Here is a 27,405-nt window from a genome sequence, read left to right on the forward strand (position 1 = left end):
CATCGGGGGGGGGGTTATGATGGTATAAAGAAGGCACAGATATGTGTATGCATGTGGACTTCCTTCAATCTTTTTCTAGTGAAATCATCAGAGGCATGTTCAGCAGTTTTCTCTCCCAGTTCTTGACAATGCCGAGAGTCTACCAACGATGGAAGAGCTGGATACAGAGCTGACTATAGGGAGCTGAGTAAGGCCATTGACAGTTGAAAAAACACTGCTCCTACTACAAAAAGTTCTATGTAACTGTTGGCAAAAGGAAGTCATACCTCAGGCCATTAGAGGTGGCAAGAATTAGAATAAGAGAAGCAACTGTAACAAAAAAAAAACAACATTGTCGACAAAGTCTTTGCTCGGGTTATTCTGACCATGGCAGAACGTGACTATTCCGAATAATAATGGGGATTTCGAGCGAGAAGATTTACAGGAAGCATAATTTTCTTCCTCCATCAACTACGGAAGAAATGCAGTGAATAGATTCCCTTGTATGTAGCCTTCGTAGATCTCACCAAACCATTTGATCTTGTCAACAGAAACGACTTCTTCAAGATTTTCTCGAGAATTGGCTTTCCATCGAAGTTGCAGTGAATATTAGTCCTCATGAATATGAAGGGGCAGTTTGGTTCTACAAAAGCTTCCTCAATCCGTTCACTATTTACAACGGAGTCAAACAAGCTTGTGTTCTTACTCTAGCACTCGATAGGATGTTCTTCATCGTCCTCCTTGGAGTACGCCTTGATACTGCAATCGCGAGAATTTCGGTATGTTAGATCAGACTTCGAGCTGGTTAACCATGCTCACCTCAAAACCAAGATACATCTGTCATTACAGACATGATCTTTGCTGACGATTCAGCAGTTACGACAGTAATAACTGCAAGCATTGCTAGACCATGTGTCAGCAAAGTTTACAAACATGAACGACGAATCAATATTTTCGACCTATGAAGCTTGGCATATTTTAGCTGGCAAGCTGGCAAACTGGCAAACTGGTCTGGTTGGACCATGTCAACTGCATGAAGGATGTGCGCATTTTAAATGGCATTCTGTATAAGGAGCCGGAATTTTGGAGAGGTCCATTGGCCACACGAAACTCCGAAACCAATATGCTGTGAGGCGCAACATCAAGACAATCGGCCTCGACATTGGGCCCTGGAGGAGCGTGATAAATTAAATTACTGCTCCAAATGGAGAAAACGGGAGAGGAAAAGCTAATGATCGTTGCTATGGTGGTGTTCACGCAAAAAGGAGGGAATTAATGTCAACAGTCCAGGGACCACGCATGATCTTTGCAACAGATATTGCTACTTCGTTGTTGATGTCTTCAGCGGCGCTGCTTCATCCGAGCAGACAGCAGAACAAAAAGAATGCATCATCCATGGTTTACTCTGACCGAGGGAAGCCTTCTACTACTTATAATTAAAGTTAACTAGAGTTAAATCAAACGCTCCCAAATTGTTATTATTGTGTCTTACTGTTTATATAAGGTTAAAAGCCACCCGAGGATAAAAATACTGAAATGAATAGATTATCAGTATCAAGAATATTACGAGAAAAATGAGCATGAATGGAAAGAAGAATAGTTTATTTTTTTTACGTGAGAAGAAAAGTCTTTATTAAGATTGGCTTACAAGATAGGCATGTTGTAGTCCGAGAGGAACAATTCCCTGATAACGTGTTCAACGGATGAAATGCTAATTAGTAAAATCTATTCATGGAATTTCCCTTTAATGTTAGGCATAAAGAGGAAGAAATGGTTATAGTCAAGATTGTTTCCTTTTTTTAACTTCCGGTTTCTGTTCTGCAGACAGGAAGACGGCAACAAGTAAGATAAAATGCATTCTGATTAGCGATTATCTCTCTGTCACCATTTTCTATTTATGTCCATTTGACCATGTCTACTTATCCAGCCAAATAGACAACTGGAACCGGATGTCAAAAGAACGAAGCAATTTTGACTCTAATTGAAGAATAGGTTCTTTGCAGTTGTCGTAATAAGACATGTTTTTTTAGTGTGGAAATCTTATAAAGAGGAGCTAAAGATTGAAACCAATCACAGATTTTTAACTCGTAAAAGGTGGAATTCCCTGAAATCTGAGTGACAAAAAATTTATACAGATTCACAATACTTTCCACTTATTCCAATCAACACCACAACTCACTTTTTTTCGCAGCAGCCGTTTACTGTCGCATTTTCACTGATAAAGACGATGTACACTTTCGAAATAGGTATGAGAATAAGCTTCCTTAAAAGTACAGAAGTTTCCATGGTTTTCCAGTTGAGATCCGGATGATGATATAACTATCACCGGCCTGTCTAAATTCTCTGGCACTACCGTATGTGTTACCATAGCATTTTATAAGGTGATGTAAAACTATATATATATATATATATATATATATATATATATATATATATATATATATATATATATATATATATATATATATATAGGAGATTTATAGATAACCTTATATGTATAAACGATAATGATGAATTCAAATAAAAAAAATAAACATCTTATGTATCCAAACGAATTAGAATTGAATTGTGAACATAGAGGACAACAGGCTACATTTCTGGATTTAGATATAAAAATTGAGGATGGGATTTTTCTTTACAAAATATTTGATAAAAGAAACGCTTTCCCCTTTAAAATAGTACGTATGCCCCATAAAGATAGATATCACCTGCCCTGTTTTTATGTTTTATCGAACCATTATGTCAGAGTTTTTGAGAATAGCTCGCGTTACTTTAAAACTAACAGACTTTATACCACCAGTTTCTAGTTTAGTAATAAGGATGATAAAACAAGACGGGGATAAAAATAAAATATTTAAACAGTTAAATAAAGCATTTGTTCGTTATCCTGATGCTTTTGAATCGTTTAAGATGAACCAGACTATATTAATAAAGGAAAATCCAAAACTATATTAGCAATGTATAAAATGTATTTATAATTACATATAATAAATTTATATTAAAAGAAAAAAAATGTATATATGTAAAAATATTTTTAACCTTTATATATCTAATTTTAAACAAGAATGTAAATATACTAAATACTAATCATAGTGGGGGTGATAAGTAGTTAAATGGATTAATCCTAATCTTATAAATGCAAGACTGATAAATTTAAAAGTTAAAAAATGTATCCATTTTAAATGTGGAAATTGATGAATCGCACAGGTAAGAAATTCATATTTATAGTATGAAAAAGTTAGTAATTGCAATTAAGAATAGGAAGTTGGATCAAATGTTTGTAACATGCCTTCTTCCTAAGATTAAGGGTGGTGGTGTTTGATCAACACTGCTGGGGAGCCATGATGTAATATACTGTTTTGTTTTTAAATCCCCGAAACAGTGTTTCATGGTAAACAACTGATGATCCCTTGAAAAATAAATTATTGGTATTATAGTAAATTCGAGAGCGAGTTGATGCAGTGATTGCAGGTAATTAAATGACTTACTGACTAGATGGTTTTCTAACGAATGAAAAAATATTTTTTGTATAGTTTTAAAGGTTAAAAACTTCAAAGACTATATATATATATATATATATATATATATATATATATATATATATATATATATATATATATATATATATATATATATATACTATTATCCCCATCTCAGAGAAAATTTTATCAGGGATCATTTACGAATATCAGGTATGATAAAGGTCCAAGGATTGACCCCTGTAGTACACACGCATTTATATCATGTTGTTTTGATGTATGACCATCAAAGACAGTCTGGATTTTTCTCTTATCTAAGAAAGATTTGATTATGTAAGATATACCATACGATTTGATATTTATGAGAAGACCATCATGCAAACCCTGTAAAATGCCTTAGATATGTCTAGGCCTACTGACCTAGCTTCTCCTACTTTATCCAGTGCTTGGTATATACGTTCGGAAATTACAGTTAGGATATCTACAGTAGAACGGGCTTGTCTAAATCCATACTGTCGGTAGGATAAAAGTTTATTGTCTATGAGGGGGCGAACCAGTGCTTTATTGATTAAGGACTAAAAGATTTTGGGCGAAGAGAGGGAGGATTCTAATGGGTCGAAAGTTGAGTGGATCAGTTTTTTTTCGCCAGAATTCTCGTAAACTGACACAACAGAAACAATTTTCCAGCAGTCAGAAAAGCAAGATTCGTTATAGAGCTTGAAGAGAACCACAGCAACTTTTCAGATAAAAAAAACTTGTATCATTCTGGAAAATTACAACCCATATAAATATTAGTATCAATATCTATAAGACAATCCCAATCGGATAAAAAAGCTCAATATACGAGACAGAGCAATAATATAAATGAAATTCAGTAAATTAAACGATTTACGACAAATTTATTAATGACAAGTAATACAATTTAAAGTTTTTCCCCATATAAATGAATTTCTAATAAATGGCTCATCTTATTAGAGAATATTTTTTTAGTAAAATAATGTTCATAGGCTCCTAAATTTTGCTATTTAGCACATACACTGAAAAAACTATAATCTTTCCTGAAAAGCCTAAAAGAAGCCAAGGTTTTAAAAAACTTTAGTTAGGGTCAATGAAGGAAAATGATGGCACAATCCAAATCAATGAGGAAAGGTATTGTTAAGAGTTGAAACATTATGTTGAACAAAATGGCGGTGAAGAAGCAGTGCAATCTCGATAGTGAGTGTGAAGTAATTGCCAGTAACAAAGATGGCGGCCAAGAAATGCGGTACTGTAGGAAAGATTTCCCTGAAAGATTGTTAGATAAAGTTTACTAAAAACGTTTTATACAATTAATATATTTTAAATTAATATAATAAAAGGTATTTAAAATATTAAAACTATAATAGAATATAGGCCACTATGAGAGAGAAAAAACACTCTGTAGGTTTCTATCAATATGAACATATAAATAAAATATAAAATAATTTATCTAAACTAATTTGTAATAGTAATTGGGTAATTAAGGTCACTGTAACTGACATTTACATTCGGTACATTCACATCTACATTCACACAACAAATAAAATGACAGAGGAAGAGAGAAATAAGATGAAACAGAAAAAATGGAAGCAGAAAAGAAGTCCCTAATAAAAATGTTAAAATGTTGAGTTGAAAGCGGGGCCATCACTTATCTCTCGTCGATATATGTGACAACTTGTTCTTTAAAAATGTACACTTTTCACGGTTATAAATGTTACAATACGCAAGTTCATATCATTAAACCACTCCTCTGAAAATCAAAGCTGGCTTTTAGATATTTTCCTAAGAAAGTTTAAAAAAAATAGTAAAACATGAGTGACGGAGATATAAAAGTATTATTACTTTCATTGCATCAAATTAAATTAAAATTGATAATTTAGAATAAAATTTAATTCAACTATCAGGTCATCCCATAAGTTCTGTCAGAATTTTTACCTTTGTTTTTCAATGGAAGCAAACTTAAAAATATTGTGTATTTTTTTACATTTTTATGTTTGAATGCATTTTAACTGATTACATTTTTTACAGAACGATAGCATTTGAATGTGCTTGATTGGAACCCTACTAACATGGAAGAATCACTTGAGGCATATAATGCTTTATGAGTTCAAGAAAGGAAACTTAGCAGCCAAAGCGGCTAGAAATATTCCTTTAGTTTATGGAAAGGAACACACACACACACACACACACACACACACACACACACACACACACACATATATATATATACATATATATATATATACATATATATATATACTGGTGTGCCGTCTTCCTCCGGCCATCCAGTGCGTCCCCCGAGTTGCGGATGGGGGCACCCCCTCTACTTATGTAAATAGGTAGAGGGAAGCTTCGAATAACCAATAGGAAGCCGTGGACAATGAGGAACAACCATGAAAAATTCCAAACAAAAGGAACTCAAACTGGACGGCCGTCGCCCGGGATAAAAAGGGCCCCTCAACCTGTTTACGCACCAGGCAGGAAGAGGAAAGAAATGGTGTGAACCTTCTTGCCTCAAAAGGTGGTACCCCAATCACCCCAGAGGTCACACAAGGACAGCAACCAGTCCATGACTAAGATGGATCAAGCGTCCTTCCTCCAGACCGCTTGACAGATCCCAAAAGAAACAGAAGGGGGATTAAAACCCAGTCATGGTCTGTCGAGCAAAAGATAATCCTTCTGCACTGCTACCACTACTCAAGGTTTGAGAAATGGGGACGCAGCTCAGGAAAGATACTAACCGAGGCTATAAAAGCATCAAATCTCCCAGCAGAAAAAAAGCACACACCTTTGCACAACCTGCGATCCCTCATCTCACAGATGGGAAGATATATCTCACAAGAGGACGTAGATGCCATTAGATGTGAGGCTCTGAAGATTGCAGAAAAAGACTACCAGAAGGTAGAGGATGAGGAAAAAAAACTTAGACAGAAGGTGGTATGGGAAAGGGAAGAGAGGTGGACACTTATATGGGCAACGGATCATGCTAAACAAAAGCATAAAAGAAAAAAAGAAAGAACATCAACCTGGAGGGGGATCTTTTTTCATTTTTATCCTGGAAAAGCAAGCATCCCTCCAGGGAAAATTACATCACAACGATATAACAGCCTGAAATTGTTCACCACAAGAGAACTAGTCTATATGTCTTAAAAGATAACAGCTCTTTTGGTGAACAACAGATGTCCCCTGGAAAACCCAATAAAAATTCCCACAATAGACTTACTCAAACAACAACCACCAACTTTACCATCAGAACCCATCCAAATGTCCCAGCGCATGCCCAACTCTCCTGGAACTTCTGCGCCACTGGAGTCTCTGCATGACATGACACCTGCTTTCACAAACTCTGTGCTGAAAACCCCACAAACACCAACACAGGAATCTACATCACCTACCAGGATACCATCACCTGCATCACCGCCACAATCACATAGACACCCACCACCATCATTTCTACTCCCAGAAGCAGATGATGAACAGTTAGCTTTGGAGGAGGAGCTCAGCAACACAATTGAGGAGGTGAGGTGTATGAGAATGAAGGACAGACCACGTTTGTCCAAGATCCAAGCAGCTGGAAGAGCAAAGACTGTTATAGCCAAAGGCTAATTCCTACAACAGTAATGCTCACAGAACTCAACCATATCACATATGCAGCTGGCCTCTATATTGACAGAAAAATTAACATTCAATCACTATAATCGAATAGGGCCCAGAGTCTCTAGACAAACACCTCACTGGAAGACCAAGCTGCAAAAACAGCTGAACCTCTGCAGGAAAGAACTAAGCCAAATAAATCAGTTCCTTGCAAATCTCTCGGTACAGGGTCGACTTAAGACCACCATCCAAAAACTCTGTACAAAATACCACCATGAGAAAATTGAGGGATTACATAATACAGCTAGGGAGTTGGAAGGAAAAATACCAGCACTTTCCCAAATAATTAAAAACCAGGAGAACAAGATCAACTCCCAGATTCAAAATAGGCAGTTTAAAACAAACCAAAAGACTTTTTACAGGCAGCTGATAAGGGACACCATTACTGTAGATAGTCCACCTGCAGAGGAAGCCCTGGAAAACTACTGGAGACATCTATTTGAAACAGAAGGCAAATATAATCAAGAGGCCAATGGATTGAAGATATTATTAGGCTCAATGAAACCAAGCCTCAGATGCCAGAATCAGTCATAACTCCTGGTATGATTACAAGAAAACTGGCACAATTATCCAACCACAAAGCACCTGGGATCAACAATGTCCAAAACTTTTGGCTGAAGCAATTGACTGCACTCCACCCCCACTACAGTGATTGCTTCAGCAGGATGCTAAGAGATGAAGAAGCAACACTACCCTGGCTGACAGAGAGGGACACCAGCCTCATACCCAAGACCAAGGAGACACAACGACCAAATAAATACAGGCCAATATGCTGCCTTACAACTACCTACAAGCTTTTCACTGGTCTGATAGCCGATGGTATATATGACCATCTATCTTCTGGGACCTACCTTTAAAAAGAGTAGACAGGGTGCAGAAGAAAATGCCTCGGTACCAAAGACCAGCTATTGATCAACAAGACCGTCCTAGAAGACTGTAGGAAGAGACACAAAAACCTGAGCATGCCATGGATTGATTACCAGAAGGCATTTGACAGCGTGCCACACTCATGGCTACTTCGGTGCCTTGAGTTATACAAAGTCCACCCGGTAATTAGACAAACAATGGCTGCTCACCTTTAGATGTGGAAAACTACAATATCATTAAATAACAATGGAGGAAAAACCATCATCCCTGAAGTAAAAATCAAGAGGGGAATATTCCAAGGTGACAGCTCATCTCCCTTACTCTTCTGTATGGCAATAGACCCATTAAGCAAGCTCCTGAATAAAAATCCGAGCGCCTACAATTTGAGTCAGGGATGCCATCGAGATTCAAGCAAGAGAATAAACCATCTGCTCTTCATGGATGATCTTAAGCTGTAGGCTAGCTCTGATACCGATCTGCACCACTTTCTGCAGGTCGTACACACATTCTCCAGTGACATCGGAATGAAGTTTGGCCTGGATAAATGTGCCAAATGTACACTCAGAGCTGGGAAGAAGACCCACACAGAAAATATGCAGCTTAATGAAAACATCGACATCAGGGATCTAGAAGAGCATGGGCCTTATAAGTACCTTGGCATTGAGGAAAACGAGAACATACAACATGCCAAGATGAGGGAGAAGATTACTAAAGAATACGTACGCCGGGTGAGGAAAATATGCAAAACACAACTCACCAATAAAAATAAAATTACTGCCATAAACCAGCTTGCTATGCCAGTAATAACATACAGCTTTGGTATCATTGACTGGCCACAAAAATACATCAACCGGCTAGATGTAAAGACACGGAAGCTACTAACGCTTCATAAAATAATATACAGAAATCAGTGTCTACCAAGGCAGTATTTGCCCAGGGGAGAAGGAGGACTGGGACTCTCAGAGATTAATCATCAACATAGGGCAACTATTGTGAGCACCGGTCAGTATCTTAGAAGCTCGCAGAATGACACCCTCTCAATAGTATATGAACATCAAGAGACAAGAGCCAGCAGAACAACATCAGTCACCCAGCTGGCCAAGCATTTTAATCAGAGCTGTCTCTCAGATGAGGACGAAACACCAAACAAGTGTGCCACAGAAATAGCAAGAAAGAGCTGGCAGAAATATACCGAGACCTTTCAACAGATGAACCTTAAAGAATGGGAACAACATCAGCGTGCAAAGTATTTTCTGGGTGAACTGTCTCAGGAATACATAGATAAAGAAGGTTCTTTGGACTGACTCAAAAAAGGATCCCTCCACCACGATCAGGAAAGGGTCATAATGGCTGCCCAAGACCAGAGAGTGATGATTAATGCCTTCAAGGCAGAGATCAGTAATGACAATAAATGCAGATTCTGCCACACAGAATTGGAAAGTGTTGGTCATCTGATATCAAGTTGCAAAGTTCTTCTAGGGGACGGCTACTATACAGCGAGACATGATGGAGTATGCAAGTACCTCCACTGGACAATCTGTAAAAAAATTAAACATTCAGTGTAGCAGCAAGTCCTGGGAACATCAACCTGAAAGAACAGTTGGAAATGACTTATATACCATACATTACGACCATGTAATCCCTACAGCCACCTACCTTGAAAATGCTGCTGTGAAACCTGACATAGTTATATGGAATGTCAGAGAGAGTTGCAACCTTGACTGAAGTGAGTGTTCCTAATGATGGCAGTCTGAACAGAGCTGAAAGAGAGAAACAGACCAAATACCAAGGTCTCATGTATGATATGAAAAGAAACTGGAATCTAAAGGAGATATCAATCATACCAGTTATCATAGGTGCCACAGGACTTATGAAGAAGAACCTGAAGTCCTACCTAACTAATATTCCTGGTGAACCAAGTGCAAAAGAGATTCAGACAATTGCACTTAATGGAACAGCAGGATACTAAAAAGAGCTCTCGGTTAGTTTCAATAAAAAAGCGGGGCAATGTTGGCAGCTGGTCTGGCTGCTCCATACCCAGCATTACAATCTTCAAAGGAAGAAAAAATATATAAGGTTTTTAGTGGTACGAAATTTTATTAAAGTTTTAAAAAGGATAAGTGGAGTGATTATTAGAATTTTGAGGAAGATCGATTGGGGCAGAAAAATAAATAAACAAACACAAAAAATAGTCAAAAGACTATTCGACTAAAAAAAAAAAGAACCTCGAGGTACCTTTCGCCCGACATTTGTCAAGATATTACGTCGGCAGCGAGTAAAATAAAATAATTCACACATAATTGAAAATGGAGACGATATATATATTTTAAATATTCTGAATATATATTTCGAATATATATATATATATATATATATGTATATATGTATATATATAAAATTGAACGTGTCTGTCTGTCAGACTGTGTGTCTGTGTACATTTCCCTACGCAATAACTCTGTCAATTTTAAGTCTACAGACTCGAGATTTGATATACAGGGTACTGAGATTTGGGAAAATCTTTGTAATCTGTTTTCGGACAGAAATTTGGCCGTTAAGAGATCAAAGTTCAACGATTTGACCTTTGAGAACTCTACCAAACTCCTCCGACAATTTTGGGTCTAAACACTTGAAATTTTCGATATATGTTCATTGGACATGGATTTAACTTAATAACTTGATTTGAGCCCCAAAAATAAATGTTAAGGGGTCATAATAGGGGTCAAAGTTTAAAAAAATTGACCTCTGCGATCTCTACCAAATTACTCAGAAAAATTTCTGGCCTAAATATTTGACATTTGACATAAAGGGTATTCAGAGATAGGGCAAACTTTTTAATCGGTTTGGGTCGAAAATGTGTAGTTACTAATATATAAATGTATGTATGTATGTATGTACGCATGTTTGCATGTCTGCCTAAAACTTTCGGCAGAGGTGACGGATTTTATCCAGATCAGTATCGTTTTAAAGTTCGACCTTTCAGACGACAAATATCGAAAAATTGGTAAAAAACCCTTAATATCTTCACCTTCAAGTGGGCACTTTTCTACATGGAGGAGGTCGCGTTTTTCGCCAATATTTTTGAAAGGCATCCTCTACTTTCGATTGTCTAGCCTAAATTTAAACATGTCACTTCCGGTTTGGCGGTAGTCGTAACAGCAAAGACGGCAGGTTTTTCCCCCGTTCTTTTCCTCCTTCGCGGTACGGGTTCGAGCCTGCCTTCCTACTTCAACATACACATCCAAACACCCGGGAAACGCCGGGATGAAATGCTAGTATATATATATATATATATATATATATATATATATATATATATATATATATATAAGTGCACCAGATATATAAGTAATTTAGCTAGATACAGATATTGGTAGATATATGAATATGATGTGTATGCAAATCGAAATTTACACATTGTGTAGATAATTCATTGCATAATCATATATTTATTCTGCATGCATATAAGTAAGGAGAACGGATTACATAGCTGTAAGGTTGCCTATTATGCATGGAAGTGAAGACAAGACATTGAAACAAATAAACTAGTAACCAAAGAATATATATGAACAAAACTGCATACAATGTCTGCTGGTCACACAATCGTTGTACATGAATGTCATTAATACTATAAATACCTCTCACCATGGACAAATACTGGTAAATTATAATCCACACATCTAGCCATAACTATAAAACATAGCTATAAAAATGTTAATTTATTTATCTATGGATGTATAGGGAACACTTATAAATGAATTAAAGCATGTAGTTTCTAATGATATACGAGAAATTTTGATAGATGCAACAATCTTTCAGCACAGTAAAAAAGTTTCCACATCTGAATATAAAACATTAGATAAAATAGTTATCAAAAGATATATATGTATGTACGGTGTTTTATATATATATATATATATATATATATATATATATATATATATATATATATATATATATGTTATATATGAGTGTGTGTGTACTAGCAGTTCAACCCGGCTTTGCTCGAGACCCGTACACTGTCCATAATTTATGTACATATATATATATATATATATATATATATATATATATATATATATATATATTAAACAGTTTTACGTTAGACCCAAAATTGGCGGAGGTGTTTGGTAGAGTTTGCAAAGGTCAACTCTTCCAACTTTGACGTCTTGGCAGCCACATTTTCAACCAAAAACTGATTAAAACCCTTGTTAAATGTCTGAATACCCTTTATGTAAAATTGCAAATGTTTAAACCCAAAATTGGCTGAATAGTTGGCTAGAATACGCAAAGGTAAACTCTTTTGAACTTTGACCTCTTGACAGCCACATTTCCGCTAAAAATCGATTAAAACGCTGATTACACTTTATGTAAAATTTCAAATGTCTAAACCAAAAATTGGCTGAGTAATTTGGTAGAGACCGCAGGGATCAATCTTTTTTAAAAATTAACCCTCATTTTGACCCATTAACGTTTATTGTTTTGGACTCAAATTGAATTAAAGATTTGAATCCATGTCCATATAACCTACATCTAAAATTTCAAGTGTTTAGACCCAAAGTTGGCGGAGGAGTTTGGTAAAGTTTTCAAAGGTCAAATCGTTGAAGTTTGACCCCTTGACAACCAAATTTCTGGCCGAAAATCAATTAAAAAGATTTTACCAAATCTAATTACCCATTACGTCAAATCTTGAGTGCAAGCTGAAAATTGACAGAGTAGTTTGGTAGGAAAATGAACACACCTAGAGACACACACACAGACAATTTCACTTTTATAGAAATATAGATATATTGATGTGTATGTTTATATGCATGTAATAATGTAAGAGTATGTGTGGAAATGCATGAATAAATAATTTAATAGTTTAAATTTAATAGTTAATCAATATTACATCAAGAAATTAAGTAACTGAATACACCAAATATATTCTAAATTTATTTCAAACGTAAACAATACTCTAAATGCTGGAATATATATATATATATATATATATGTGTGTGTGTGTGTGTGTGTATATATATATATATATGTATATATATATATATATATATATATATATATATATATATATATATATATATATATATTGGCAGCAAGTCAATATTCAAGCACGTCTGATTTAACACGACAGCGTTATTCTTTTTCCCGGGTTTTCTGTATATCTTTTCCATTCCCATTCTATTTTATTTCAGGTTACATTTTCTATAAAATAGCGCCAAAAACTTGTTCAGTCATATATATATATATATATATATATATATATATATATATATATATATATATATATATATATATATATACTCGGGGTTTTGTTATTCAAAAGTAATAAACTAATGAATTCAACGAGGTTGTTAGATAGTGCTCAATAAAAAAGAGCTAATAATACGTATTTATTGTTAAATAAGCATGTTTACATCCCGCTGCTACAAACAGCCATTTGTTTCAATCAAACAACAGATATCATCAGGCAGCGACTTGACTATTCAAATGTTCAATGAATAATCAATATTACATCAAGAAATTAAGTAACTGAATACACCAAATACAGTCGATGCCAGCGCGGTTGCCAGAGCTGCCGGAAAGATGTTGCATAGCTTTTTCATCCGCCTATCGGAACTCCAGACCAGAATTTTTGTCAGGGTTTACTTCTTTAGCCTTTGCCTTTCCCAGGGCATTCACAAGGCAGTGGGACTATTGGCCCATAGCTGGGGGATTCTTTATGGTACACAACAAATAAGAAAATAACCAAAATAAAAACAAACTTTGTTTTTTTTTTACCTCCGGTCCCTATTGTTGTTGTTTTATTTTTAAAAATTAGTGACGTTATGAATTTCACACTAACGATCCACAAAGTTAAGAATTGAATAACGAATATGTATGTATGCATGTATGTATGTATGTATGTATGTAAAATTATGTATGCATTATGTATGTATATATGTATGTATACACACACACACACAAACACACACACATATATATATATATATGCGTGTGTGTGTGTGTATGTATGTATGTATGTTTTTTTACATTCAGTCACTGTTGGTTTGTTGTATTTTTTAAATTTTGAAATTAGTGATGTTAAGGATTTCCAACTGACGATTCGCAAAGTAAAGAATCGAACAACGATATAGGCTCGTCTGAACTCCAATCTCTGGTCCCCCCTCGCCAACTTTCACGAAAAACACCCGTCTAGCTGAATCCACTGTGAAAAATTTCCCCCACTCTATATCTGTGCCTAAATCAAAACGCGGATTCCATGAACAAAGCTTCTTTGTTAGAACTGCACGCCTGTGGAACTCTGTTCCGTCTGCCTGCTTCCCTCCGGACTACAACTTGGATGTGTTCAAGTCCAATGTTAACAAATTCCTAATGAACAGCCCCTTAATTAAACACTTCATCAAATCTCCACACTAACGTAATGTACTTGCAATAACCCTTATCCCTGAGTGGCTTCCGGGCCTTGATAAGTGGTGATCACTGTGTAAATATATATATATATATATATATATATATATATATATAAACATATGCAATACACTGAGTTTGTATAATTCAGTAAAGTTTTATATACCAATGAGTTTTTAGCCAAAAAGAGTTGATTTAAGGAGTAAGCTACAAAATTATCATATTTCATAATTGAGCATTAATATACAGTGAAAGCAAAATCAAAACTTAAAAAAGGGTGTTGATGGCAACAAAACGTGTATTTCAATTTACGTTACAATTGTTTCCATGTCCAGTCGAACAATTTCAAACATTATATCGTTTGAAAATTTTCCCAAATCAGCATTTCTTCAGACTTTATGAATAAACACACTTTTGACAATAGAGCATTTTTTTTAAGAGAAAGAAAAAAAATTCCCTTAACGGGAAAAGCATGTGTGCAAAACTTCCCCCTGGATAATAAATTAAGCAAAATAATAAATAGAAACTCTGTAAAATTATCTTTCTCAACGTCCAGGAACTTAACCAATACTATAATCAGCTCCAACAATAGAAAAATCAGCAAAATAAGGAACAATAACGAACTAGCATCAAACGAAAGTATCCTAAACAAAAAAATGTAATTGCAGAATACCTTTGAAATTGTCTGTTGGATGGGAAATGTCTAACCTCGGAAATAGTGTATAAATGCGAGATAAAAACCGACAACACTAAGAAGATATATCTAGGAGCCACGGGAACAGTGTTTAAGGACAGATATAGAAACCACGTAGTATCATTTGAAAAGGAACCTGAGATAGAAACTAATAGGGATGGCGTTAATGATAGCAGGGGTGGGTACAAGAATCAGCATTAAAAGTAAAAACAATAAGAGGAAAACAACTGCATTAGGTGATTGGGTTAGGGAACTTAACAGAAATAATGAAAATTTTGAATTAAAATGGCCAGTAGTGGACATAGGGTCGAAGTAAAGCCCCGGGAAATCAAAAAGGCGAAATCTATGTTTATTGGAAGCCTTCTACATAGTGAATTCCAAAGAGGAAATTTTGAATAAAAGACTAGATGCTATACAGGGATGCCTACAAAGGAATAGATTTCTGCTATCACGCCTTAAATGTAACTGAGGTATAACTTTTTACAACAATAAGGATCATCGGATGCTAGGATTAAATTTTAATGTCGAGTTAAATAGCTAGAATTGTTAGAATCTAAATGAAGGATCCAAATCTAACATGCGAATATAGTTTCTATTATTCTAAACCGGGTAAGAAATATAAATAAAGTATAAAGCTCATCCAAAAATGGAATTTTTCTCCATAACTTTGAGCATTTTTGTATTCAGTTGTAGCAGTATTGAGGGTGAAATAAGTGATACCCTCTTCAAATCAATATAACAACTTAACAATTAAACTAGTTTTTATTAAAAATTAAATTAGCAATTTGAGGGCTGAAAATTAATTTAATTGATTTTTCATCTGACATATTAAGTTGGTAGAATCCACGCTGATTTACTTATTCTCTTACTATACTCCCTGTTCTAAATGTTTTTTACCCATAAATGCAGGAGTAGACATCTTCTCATCGGAGTAAAATACATTTGTAGCTATTGGGTGGTTTTGCTGCCAGAATAATAATATATACATATATATACTATCTTATTTAGATACCCAACAATAATACACACGAATTATAAGACATGAGCAGCATAAGTGATTAATAACAGATGTGGAGCAGCATAAGTGATTAATAACAGATGTGGGTAAAAACCAATTTTTTAAGATTAAAAACATAAATCATATCCTTAATTTGTTAAATAAGCCATCGTAGCACGTTCTGCATCTGTCTGATTAAATTAATTATTAAATCATAGACGCCTTCTAGTAATCAATGAACCGAAAACATCAAACAGCCTAAATTATCTCCCTTTAGCTGTTATAGGAAATAAAAATCGACCCAGTTTCTAACAGAATTAACTAGTAGCAATTAACAACATAATCGGATTATCTCCCTTCATAATTGTCTTTAGAAACGACATGAAAACATATTCAAGTAGAATGACAATAAATTTTAAACATTAAATAATAATAAATAGATCAGAATACCTCACTCGATAAGTTATACAAGGATTTATATATAATACAGTCTTTTTATTTATTTTCATATTCAATTAAACTTCAAACCGAAAATGGATTTAAATCTAAGTACTATAATAACGATAACATGTAAACATTACTTGCCACCAATACGAAACTAAAATTAACCGTAACGTTATTGCAAGGTTGGTACGGCCATACCATAAATATAGAAATAAAAATGAAAAAAATTAATTATTGGGAAATAAAGAAACAGCGGGATCTAATTTAGGAACTCAACGAATGGGTTAAATAAAAAAAATTTTTTTAAATGGCTTAGGGTTTTCTGTGAAAACTTCTCATGACTCTGTTCTTAAATAAGGATACGAAAATTAGGCGATATAATATTTAAATGGGCTTTTCCATATCTTTAACAAATGTAAATGTTTCTCACATGCTTTACCCATTAAGGGATTTTTTCTTTTTTTCTTTCTCTTAAAAAATGCTCTATTGTCAAAAATGTGTTTATTCATAAAGTCTGAAGAAATGCTGGTTTGGGAAAAATTTCAAACGATATAATGTTTGAAATTGTTCGACTGGACATAGAAACAATTGTAACGTAAAATGAAATACACTTTTTATTGCCATCAACACCCTTTTTGAAGTCTTTATTTTGCTTTCACTGTACACACACACACACACACACACACACACATATATATATATGTATAGTCAGTTATAGATTTAAGTTTTATTTATATCAAATAGTGTTGCAGTTTATTAAGAATTCTAAATTTTATTAACAGTTTTATAGATAGTATTTGTTGAGGGGTTATTTGGCCACATCGTACAGTCATTAAGAGAGTAATGCTGATGACAGATTGAATTTGAAACCAGACTGATAATAAAATTTAAAAACAGGAGATGTCTATTGACGTCCGTTTTGAAAAAAAAAACAAGGCTAAAAGTAAGGGGAATACAGTCGATAGGAGGAGACTTCCACAAGCCTGTTCTCCTTGGAAAGAAACTACTGAAATGGTAGATGCATTATAATGAGGTATAAAAGCAGCGAATTCATGGATACAACTAGACCAATGAATCAAACGAGCCGAAAAAAATGCCAGAGAATAAGTCAGACAATTTTGAAGAACATGTGCAATAATAGTATTTATAAAAAAAACTGAGACTAACAACATCACATCTGTGAAGGAGAGGTTGCGAAGAAGATATGGTGGAGCCAATTAAATTGCAGATACATTTCTGCACTTTATCTAGAAATCCTTAAATGAGATAAAGATTCACAAGCCTAAACATGACAATAATAATTCATACAGGATCTGATAGGAAATTTTCAGAGATAGATTATAGTATCTGGTGCGAGGAAGTGTTTAGAACGATATAAAGAATCTATTTTACGACGGGGCAGAATGAGCAATAGATTATATATATATATATATATATATATATATATATATATATATATATATATATATATATATATATATATGAACTCCAAGAAAGATTTGATGAGAAAGAAATTTCAGTTGAAAGCAAAAAAAAAAAAAATCCATTCTGTTATATTCATTTGTATACGTGAACACGTGCCTACACTTAATTAATCTCGTTTAAATCTAAAAAAACAAAATACATTTTTATTGGAATTTAATTCACAAAATTTTAGCTCATTTCAAGTTTAATCTGGTTTGAAATAACTATAACTTATGTATTACTTAAATTTCCTATAAAATATCATAGAAATCAATTTTCTTAACACGGAGGCGGGCTAATCTTATGGATAATTAGGGTTCAAGGTTCAAACTCATAAAGATTAACAGCTTTAACCCCCACCCCGCCCCACGTAGTTACGTTTTAGTTGATTTGTCGATATCAAAAATATATATTTGGGATAATCGAATTATTTGTGGACATAACCAAAAAAAAAATCACTTGATGTAGGTACCACATCGATATAAATAAAACAGTAGATGTATGTGTGAGTCTGCTTGTGTGTAAATATTTAATCTATAAACTCTTAAACTACTGGTTACATAGCATTAAAATTGACAGAAAAATAGTAATCATACACCAAGGGTGTTTTATAACAAGTAAAATCTTTGTTTGGATGGATGAATAACGCGTACAGACACATATCGGCAAATTGAAATGCAAAATGTTCATTTCAACTTGCCGACATGTTTCTATTGTTCTGCGCATGCCTAAACTCAATTAATTTCTTCAAGTCGTTTAATATTAAATCTTTCTTACTTATCTCTCGATAGCTACATCGGTAAGGAACGCGGCTCGAGTGTTAAATGTTCTTATTTCGATTCTAACTAATAGCATCTGTCATTTAAAAATACTTTTGAAATCCGTGCTATCTATTAGGTACAATATAGAAGATAAAAGAATTGGCTCTTTAATAATAAATATGAAATCTGCATGAATTAAAATATCATATTTAAGCGTATTTTAAAACCTGGTAAGGCTCCGCTCCGCGAGTGATGTAATAAAATAAAAACAAGCAAATAAAATAAGTTGCAATTGCAAAAATCAATTTAATTCTAATGTATTTAATTCTATTTATTGCTAGCATTCCAGTCCGGCGTTGCCCGGGTGTTTGGAGGTGGCTGTTGAGCAAAAAAAAAAAAAAGCATTCAATTTTTTTAAACTTTGACCCCTATTATGACCCCTTAACATTTATTAGTTTGGGCCCAAATCAAGTTATTAAGTTAGATCCATGTCCAAGGAACCTATATCTCAAATTTCAAGTGTTTAGACCCAAAATTGTCGGAGGAGTTTGGTAGAGGTCTGAAAGGTCAAATCGTCGAACTTTTACCCCTTAACAGCCAAATTTCTGGCCGAAAACAGATCACAAAGATTTTCCCAAATCTTAGTATCCTGTATATCAAATTTCGAGTTTGTAGACTTAAAATTGACAGAGTTATTGCGTAGGGAAATGTACACACACGCACACACACACACACACTCACTCACACACACACACACGTTGACTTTTATAGATATATAGATCGATTCTATTTTATCATATTTTAATAACTAAATTCGAATATATTTTATCGTTGAATCTTGAATCAAATCAGCATTATTTTATGATGATAGCGTTGCACTGTATACTGAAGCATAGAATTGATTCCACGAATTTCGCATCACTTTACGTCCCTTACGACGATTAAAAATCAACATATCCTTTTATTAAATGTCTAGAATCATTATTTTCATTTGAATTAAATCCATTACATGATTTTGGTTTTAGAAAATATCTGAAATCAAAGGTTAAGGAATTTTTAGAAGAAATTCATATAAAGGAATTTAATTTGATTAGTGTTTAATGAATATGGATAAGTTTAATGCAAATCTGAAATATTTAAATTTTTAAATGGAAAGTTATGCTTATATTATGTTCCCGCATGGCTTTTTAAATCATTTGGAAAGCATTTCGAAAATTTGGGTAATTACAATATTAAATTGATGCCTAACATCTACTTTTAAAAAGTGATTTTTTACAAATGGTTTCCAATCTTTTCACTAGCTTTGCAGAAAATCAAATTAACCTAAATATAACTGACAAGCAAAAAAAAACTCGACGTTGTCCGGGATTGAATAAGAACCAACGATCCGACACCATACTTTTATTATCATGAAAACCGGTGAAATTCCCCAGGTTTCACTCAAAGCGATTGATTGTCTGCTATAGTTGGGGGCTGCTGGGAGAAAACTTTACATGCCTTCCCGTGTTAATATAGTCCATAATACATTTTCGCCTACATTATACAGTAAAGAACCTACTGTTGATTCTACGAAAATATATTTCATACAATGATTTGAATTAAAGTTTGAAATACTAAAACCAAGTATCATTGTTCAGTTGTGTTCTAAATAGAAATATTAATTTCGCACGCGCCTCTATCTTATAAAAGAACCCACTGTTGATTTTATGAAAATATTGTTGCTATATATTGACTTTAATTAACGTTTAAAATACAAAAGTCGAGTACCATGGCTCAATTGTGCTCTAAACAGAAACATTAATTTTGAATGTGCCGTTGTTTTACCAAAGAACTTACTGTTGATTTTATACGCCGGGCCTTTATGCTTGTGCGACGATAAAACTTCTGAAATCCACTTGTTATGTTAGTTTTAATTGATTGTACCTGATTGTACCAGTGGATCACCACACTCTTCATCACCTCCAGGTACACTTTGGTATTAACATTTAAGTCGACTTCAAAGATTTAAGAGACTATAACCGAGGGCAGAAACTTTGTTTTTATCACCCTGGGTATGTCCCTGTCATTTGCAGCAATCAATCGCCATGCATTTTGAGAGTACTGGCATGAGTTGTACAGCAGCACATATACGATCTTGCTCGTTGAGCGTCGTGTCACTTTCAGACATGATAGACGATTCTTATCACTCTTGGGGTTCGTACTAAACTGTCCAACTAGTAGATGGTCTGCAACAACAACAAAAAAGAAAAAGGCAAACTGGTTTTCATCAAACGGAAGTGAAATCATGTAGTCTTTTCTAGGGCGAGAATTTTATCGTTCCAACCGTTAGAATCTTTGTATCAATTGCTGAAATAATGTAATTATTTAGAAACTTATTTGTAATATAGGGTGAAGAAGGTGCTTTTTAACTATTCTGTACTTTCACCTAACAATTTAATAAACTTAAGGCACGGTGGGACCTGAATAGACTTGAAAATTGCACTAAAAAAGTAGAACCGCTCATAATTTGCATAAGTATCCGAGTCTGATCAAAGTCTATTGCATATTTTTTTATTTATTTTTTATTTTTTTATTACATTTTCACCCCAAACAAGGCACATTGCCACTTTGTTGTAGGGACTACTATCGGAGACATAAGCATCAGGGGTACTGTGTAGGAAGTTGGGCAACAAGATGTCGGTTCACGTTGCACTTGAACTTCTGCATGTCAGTACAGTCGGGGAAGCAGGGACCCGGAAGGGAATTCCAAAGTCTAGCTGTTTTGGGGAAGAAACTACTGGAGTAGAAGGCTCTCTTGCATCTAGGGATCTCTACTGTGAAGGGGTGGGATTTAGCTGCTTGTCGGGTTTGTCGGGGGTATTTACGTCGTGGGGGCACAAATGCTTGCAGTTCGTCAGATCATTCTCCGTTAAAGTACTTGTAGAACAGGCATAGGGATGCAACATTTCGTCGATAGGAGAGAGGCTGAAGTTTAGCTGACAGTTCAGGACCTATCAGATTGGCGACTCTCTTTTGAACCTTGTCTAGGAGTGAGAGACTAGTGACAGATGCACCAACCCAAATATGACAACAATATTCCATACATGGGCGAATGGTGGCTTTATAGAGGTACAGGATACTTTCAGGCGTTAGTAGCTTTCTAGCACGGTAGAGAGAACCCACCTTCTTCGCAGCGGCCTTGGCAATGTTCTCAATGTAATTGTTCTAACTCATGTTTCCTGTGAACGTTAGGCCAAAGAGTTTAAAAGATGTACTTTCAGATAAAGAGTCATTGGCTATTGCTATTGGCGGTAGGGAAGGTTTCTTGTAATTATTGAAGAAATATTTTTTATTCTAGAAATATTATAATATTACTAATATTAATTTATTATAAGAAATAAAAATACAGTATAAACCCCGGATATGGTGGTCCCAGGAAACGGTTTTTCAGGTTACAGTTACGTCCACTGTTTACGGTATTTGCCCCGCCTTACGGTTTTATTTATAATGTTATTTGATTATATACATGTCTATTATATACTGTATCGCATTTTGTTACTAATTTGTAATGCCGTATCCCGGGGTTCTACTGTACAGGTAACCTTACTTAATTAGTTCCTTATGCAAATCTGAAATGCTTTAATCATATTTCTTTTGAAATAGCCCGAAAAAAATGAAATTTGGAGTATACTTATTAATCGATATATAATAAATAGTGCTGACATTAAAAAAAGCCAAAGGTGTGTAAATGAGTTTTCATCAATTTTTATTTTTTGTTCATAATATTTAATTAGACAAAATATATTCTACATTACGAACACTTAGGCAATTCATGATAATTGGCAACATAAGTTAAGAGTGAATCCTCTACTTATAAATTTATAAACAGATACACACATCTGAAATAAAAAAAAAAGATCGCTCTAGTAATCTAAATGGACCATATGCTTATATTATGGTTTGGCTAGTGCGGTATTTTGGGATCCTGTACTGGTAAGTAGCGATTGAGTTTACTAGTATGAATCTAAACGATGATCACATAAGTACATGTCAGTATAACCTGGCGGTAAACAAAAATATACTTAACTGCAAGTGGCGTGATTAAAGCAGGAGAAAGAGTTCAAAAGTTTACCCCCTAAAAAAAAAACGTGATAGAAATGCAGAGAAACACAGCTCGGTCATGCATATAGTTGCCAGACGCGCACCGCACTCTATTACACGAGTAGTTTTGCTAGTCTAGCTTAAAAAGGACGACCAGAAGTTAATAATCACGACGGGATCATGGCGAGTCAATGAACGATAAAAGAAACGATTATGAAAAAAAGTAAATAAACCACCGAACATATAAAAAGGGATTTTTTTTTTGTTTTTTGTTTTGATCGCTCACTGGCAAGGAGAATGCACATTTGCAAAAGTGTACGTCAACAACCCTGTGCGAACTGTTTGTTTGACATTTAAAGTGTTGTACTAGGAAAATGTCTTATATGAAAGAAATGATTTGATTTATAAGACACTTGTTAAAGAGTAGCCATTTGGTAAAACTGTTTGGATATGGAGACGTGGCGACGCATATATATGTGCGACGCATTTATATGTGCGTGTGTACATTCAACAACGCAGCAAAACGATCCGTGGTTAGCCAATTATAATTGGCGTCTCAAGTGAAAATCACCTTTAAAAGAATTAACTTTTGGTGTTCTCAGCAGATCAAAGACAAGAAAATAAAAGACTAAGAAAAATGTATCCTACTGAATTATCTTTGCTTAATGAAATTTAAGAGAAAAAACACAAAGAATACTCATCAACCCCCAAACTAGTACCAGTCGAAGCCTGAACTTGTCTTTTCCCCTCAAACAATAGGAACATAACATTTTGTTTTTTATATGTTTTTGTTAAACTATTGTAAGTAAATAAGTTATTGTTCGCGGCGAGTGTTTCTTGTTTTTGAGTTGTCGGCCGAGATCACTAATTACTGTATCATCTGTATCACTAATTACTGTATCATCTGACTAAGTTTAATCAGCACTAAAGTTATGTCCATCTTCAACGTGGACGCAGAACGATTGGTGGAGAAACTATTCAGAACACGTAATTGTAGTAGGGTGCAGCATTTTGTGCCGTAACCAAGATTCTATATTGAGAGATCTTCCGAGTCTGCACAGTAAAGAAATTAGCGATATTTAAAGATACACATAGTGCATATAACCCCCAAAATCGAGATATGATGTTAGATACTCACAATGCAGCTACAATTATTATACAGGGTTTCTTGAAGACATTCCGATACTAAACCTATCTAAGCCCACTGCCACACACATAAATACCTACGTGTGAAATTTCATAAAATTGGCCCAGCCGTTTTGGAGTCCATAGGGAACGAATTCTCTCTTACACACATACAAAGTTTGTCTTATATAAGCGTAGAGATGTAAAATCGAACGAAAATCGTGTACTTTTCATAATTGAGAAAATCTCTGTTAGATATTAAGAGAAATAAAACTACGAGTTATTTCCAAGCACGCATGAATACAATTAAAGTTACTCATCCATTATTTATTCTACAGCTTGCCATAGGCCGAACAGTGCACGAGTATGCTCTCACCCCTTTCCAATAATGCCTGGCAAAAAGTAAGGAAACGAGCAACGCTTGTTTGCTCCTGATTTACACGTCAGCAAATAGTTGGGTGAATCTATAGAAACTTCGAATCAAAAAGTTTCCAAATTTCTCTCTCCAAACAAGTGCTTTTACGATTGGCCAATTAAAAATCAGTAGACAAAACAGGGTGTTTATTAAGATTTGCACTTATAATAAACATTTTAAATTAAAAAATTCAGAAATGTTTCGATAATGTACATATCTGTCACGGAAAGAAAATGGTATATTCAAAAAATCACGTAATTTGATTCTGTTTTATTCAAGAAAATCAAATTTTATGACTTGATCTATGCGAGAGAAACCAGTCGACATATTTGATTGAATTCGAAATTTATCTCTGGTTATCTCCCCTTTACAAATTCCTCCAGAAGCAAGTGTTCATCAATAGCTGGCAAAATACTTAAAAATCGTAAAATTTGATTTTATTAAATAAAAATAACATTATTTGATCAATTTTGTTGTTTTTGGAATATAACATTATAATGCCGTGAAAAGTAAGTGCACCATCTATCAATATGGTCGGGCTCTGCTCCTTGCCTCGACTAATGTGACTTCAGATTTCCTTGTTTTCCATCAGCTGCCGTAGATCTTCAGGATCACAGTACGCCTCATGTTCAATTTGTTGGATGTATGTAAATCTAGGTCGTTATGTTCGTGCGCCCATGCCGTGGAGTACACATCAATACATTTCTCACCAGCTCTTGCTTGCTCCTCTGGCGGTGACCGGCAAATCGTAGACGTCGCTCCCTGATGGTAGTAGATATGGCAGTTAAGTTGTTATAAAACTGCTGCTTCATAGGATGATCTTGCCAATACGTATGTAACACTGTTCGTAGCATACGAATGTACGTTCTGTCTAGCTTTCTTTCCAATGTTTTGGTGAGTATCCATGTTATAGTGTTGTGCAGGGTACCGTGGGATACATTAACGGGGAACATATCTTGCTGCTCAAGTACACCATAATGGTATATTTTCTTAATTTTTGTTTTCCTAAATAAGTGCAAGTCTGAATAAGCGCCAAACAACAACCTTCAACATAACAGGATACTACACATATTTGAAAAGAAGATGCGGAATTACTGAAGCCATAAATAAGTGTTGACGAATTAATGACCATCAATAGATTTTTCCACATATACCAATTTGTGTAGGTGGAATTGGTAGGTAAAGGTATGGTGATAAACGACGAGTTAAAATGATATCAATCTATGAATGAACAGCAAACAATTGTTAGTCAAGAAGGAAAACCCGTTATAACCCTCTTCCCCAGTGGGGATATTCAGTGTCGCAAGAAATTAGAGACAATACATTATAGTATCAAGTGAAAGTCTTCATTGTGTAACGCATCCGTTACACTTTAGCCATATCGTTACATTTTAACTACTTGGACCTTCACGTTGTCTGGCACCGTCGCAGAACAAACAAACAAGGGCGTAAAATACGACTCAACATTTTGTTTTTAGATGAATACAAAAAACCATTTATTCTAATGTTTTCCGACAACGCACTTCACTGTGTTTCAAAATATCACTCACACGTCGAACATGTCTGCCAAGACGCCCTTCATACACGTATCTTCTTCATCGCCTGCCTTTCCGTTTTTTTTCGACCACGGAGCGCATTATCTCTCTCGTCGCATACGAGTCAAAACACGTCTGATCGCTTTCTTTGCTCAACCACATCCACTGTGACGTCATCGCGAAAGCACACTTAATTAATTTGCATATGTGCTAAGACGGCTATTGCCAATATTTTCGCTAGTCAGTTATCCTACGGATGCTGCCATACGCGCTATGTTACAATTGGTTATATACATTTTTTTTCAAATACGCTTATAATGCCAATAAAGAGAGAATGTTTACTTTTGTTTTCAGAAAAACAAACGATACATGTAGATGGTCATTATTATTGTAAATATTACTTGAATATGTACCTTAATAATCATGATAATTAATTAATAATCAAAGGCAAAAGAGAAGGGAGACAACACCTGGAGCAAGGTCGCAGCCAGGTAGGGGGAAAAGCCAGAGGCGGTTCCTCAGATCACAGCCAGGGTGACAGTAGGAGCAGGACAAATGAAGCTGGTAACAAGCTCTTCTGAATTGTAAGGGGAAGGCAGACCGGAAACATCGAAGCCGAAAGACAAGAGAGAGAAGGAGGAGGAGAAGGAAGAAGAAGACAAGATTAAAGACAATGATGCAGAACTTCAAGCACATCCCCTCGCAAACCCCACCAGCACAAGAGGAAGTTCCGCCTACACCTCCCTTATTCAACACCCCTATAGAGGAACCCGAGGAGGTTCCAGCCACAGAAGAAAAGACTCTCGTCACGACCCAAATAGAGGGAAAATCTAGAAAGTTTCTGGTTTGGCCGGACGAGAGGATCTGCGAAGCTGACAGCAGTCATATAATTGGGGACCTTAACATAAGACAGAGGATATACCTCAAAAGCCTGGATGGCTTCACAAGATGGTAGATAGAAAGGTGATGAACCGCAGGAACTTTTAAAAAGCCCAAGGAATCATTACATTCGCCAGAGGGAATAGGGAAGGGAGAAAAAACACTATGGCGACTGCTGGATGCGGGAAAGAAAGCTTCTCCAGATTTAAAATTATTGGACGGGAAGCACCCATATTTAAGCTACATAGTCACGAAATGCGAAGGGATGGCCCCACTTTATGTACATCCCTCCTTTTTTAGAGCACTTAAGCTAACCTTTCCCCTGGATTACGGAGGTCTATCACGAGACGGACCGGTTACGGGCAATCTCGGGCAGGCCTTTGACGTCCTAACACCCGAAGATTTTAGACCCGTCATCGACAAATATTACAAGCTAGGGAATTATGGACTTAAACCTATCTTGTTTAAACACGAGGTGTATGAGATCCTGAAGTAGATGTAGCTACTTTGCAGGAAACCCACTTTGTTTCTTACGGGGATTGCGATGTGCTAACGACTTTGACGTGTACTCAGCACATGACAATCTTCGTAGTTGTGGAGTTTCTGTGT

Source organism: Euprymna scolopes, chromosome 19 (assembly GCF_053919585.1).
Source record: "Euprymna scolopes isolate OS-2025 chromosome 19, ASM5391958v1, whole genome shotgun sequence".
NCBI lineage: Eukaryota > Metazoa > Mollusca > Cephalopoda > Sepiida > Sepiolidae > Euprymna > Euprymna scolopes.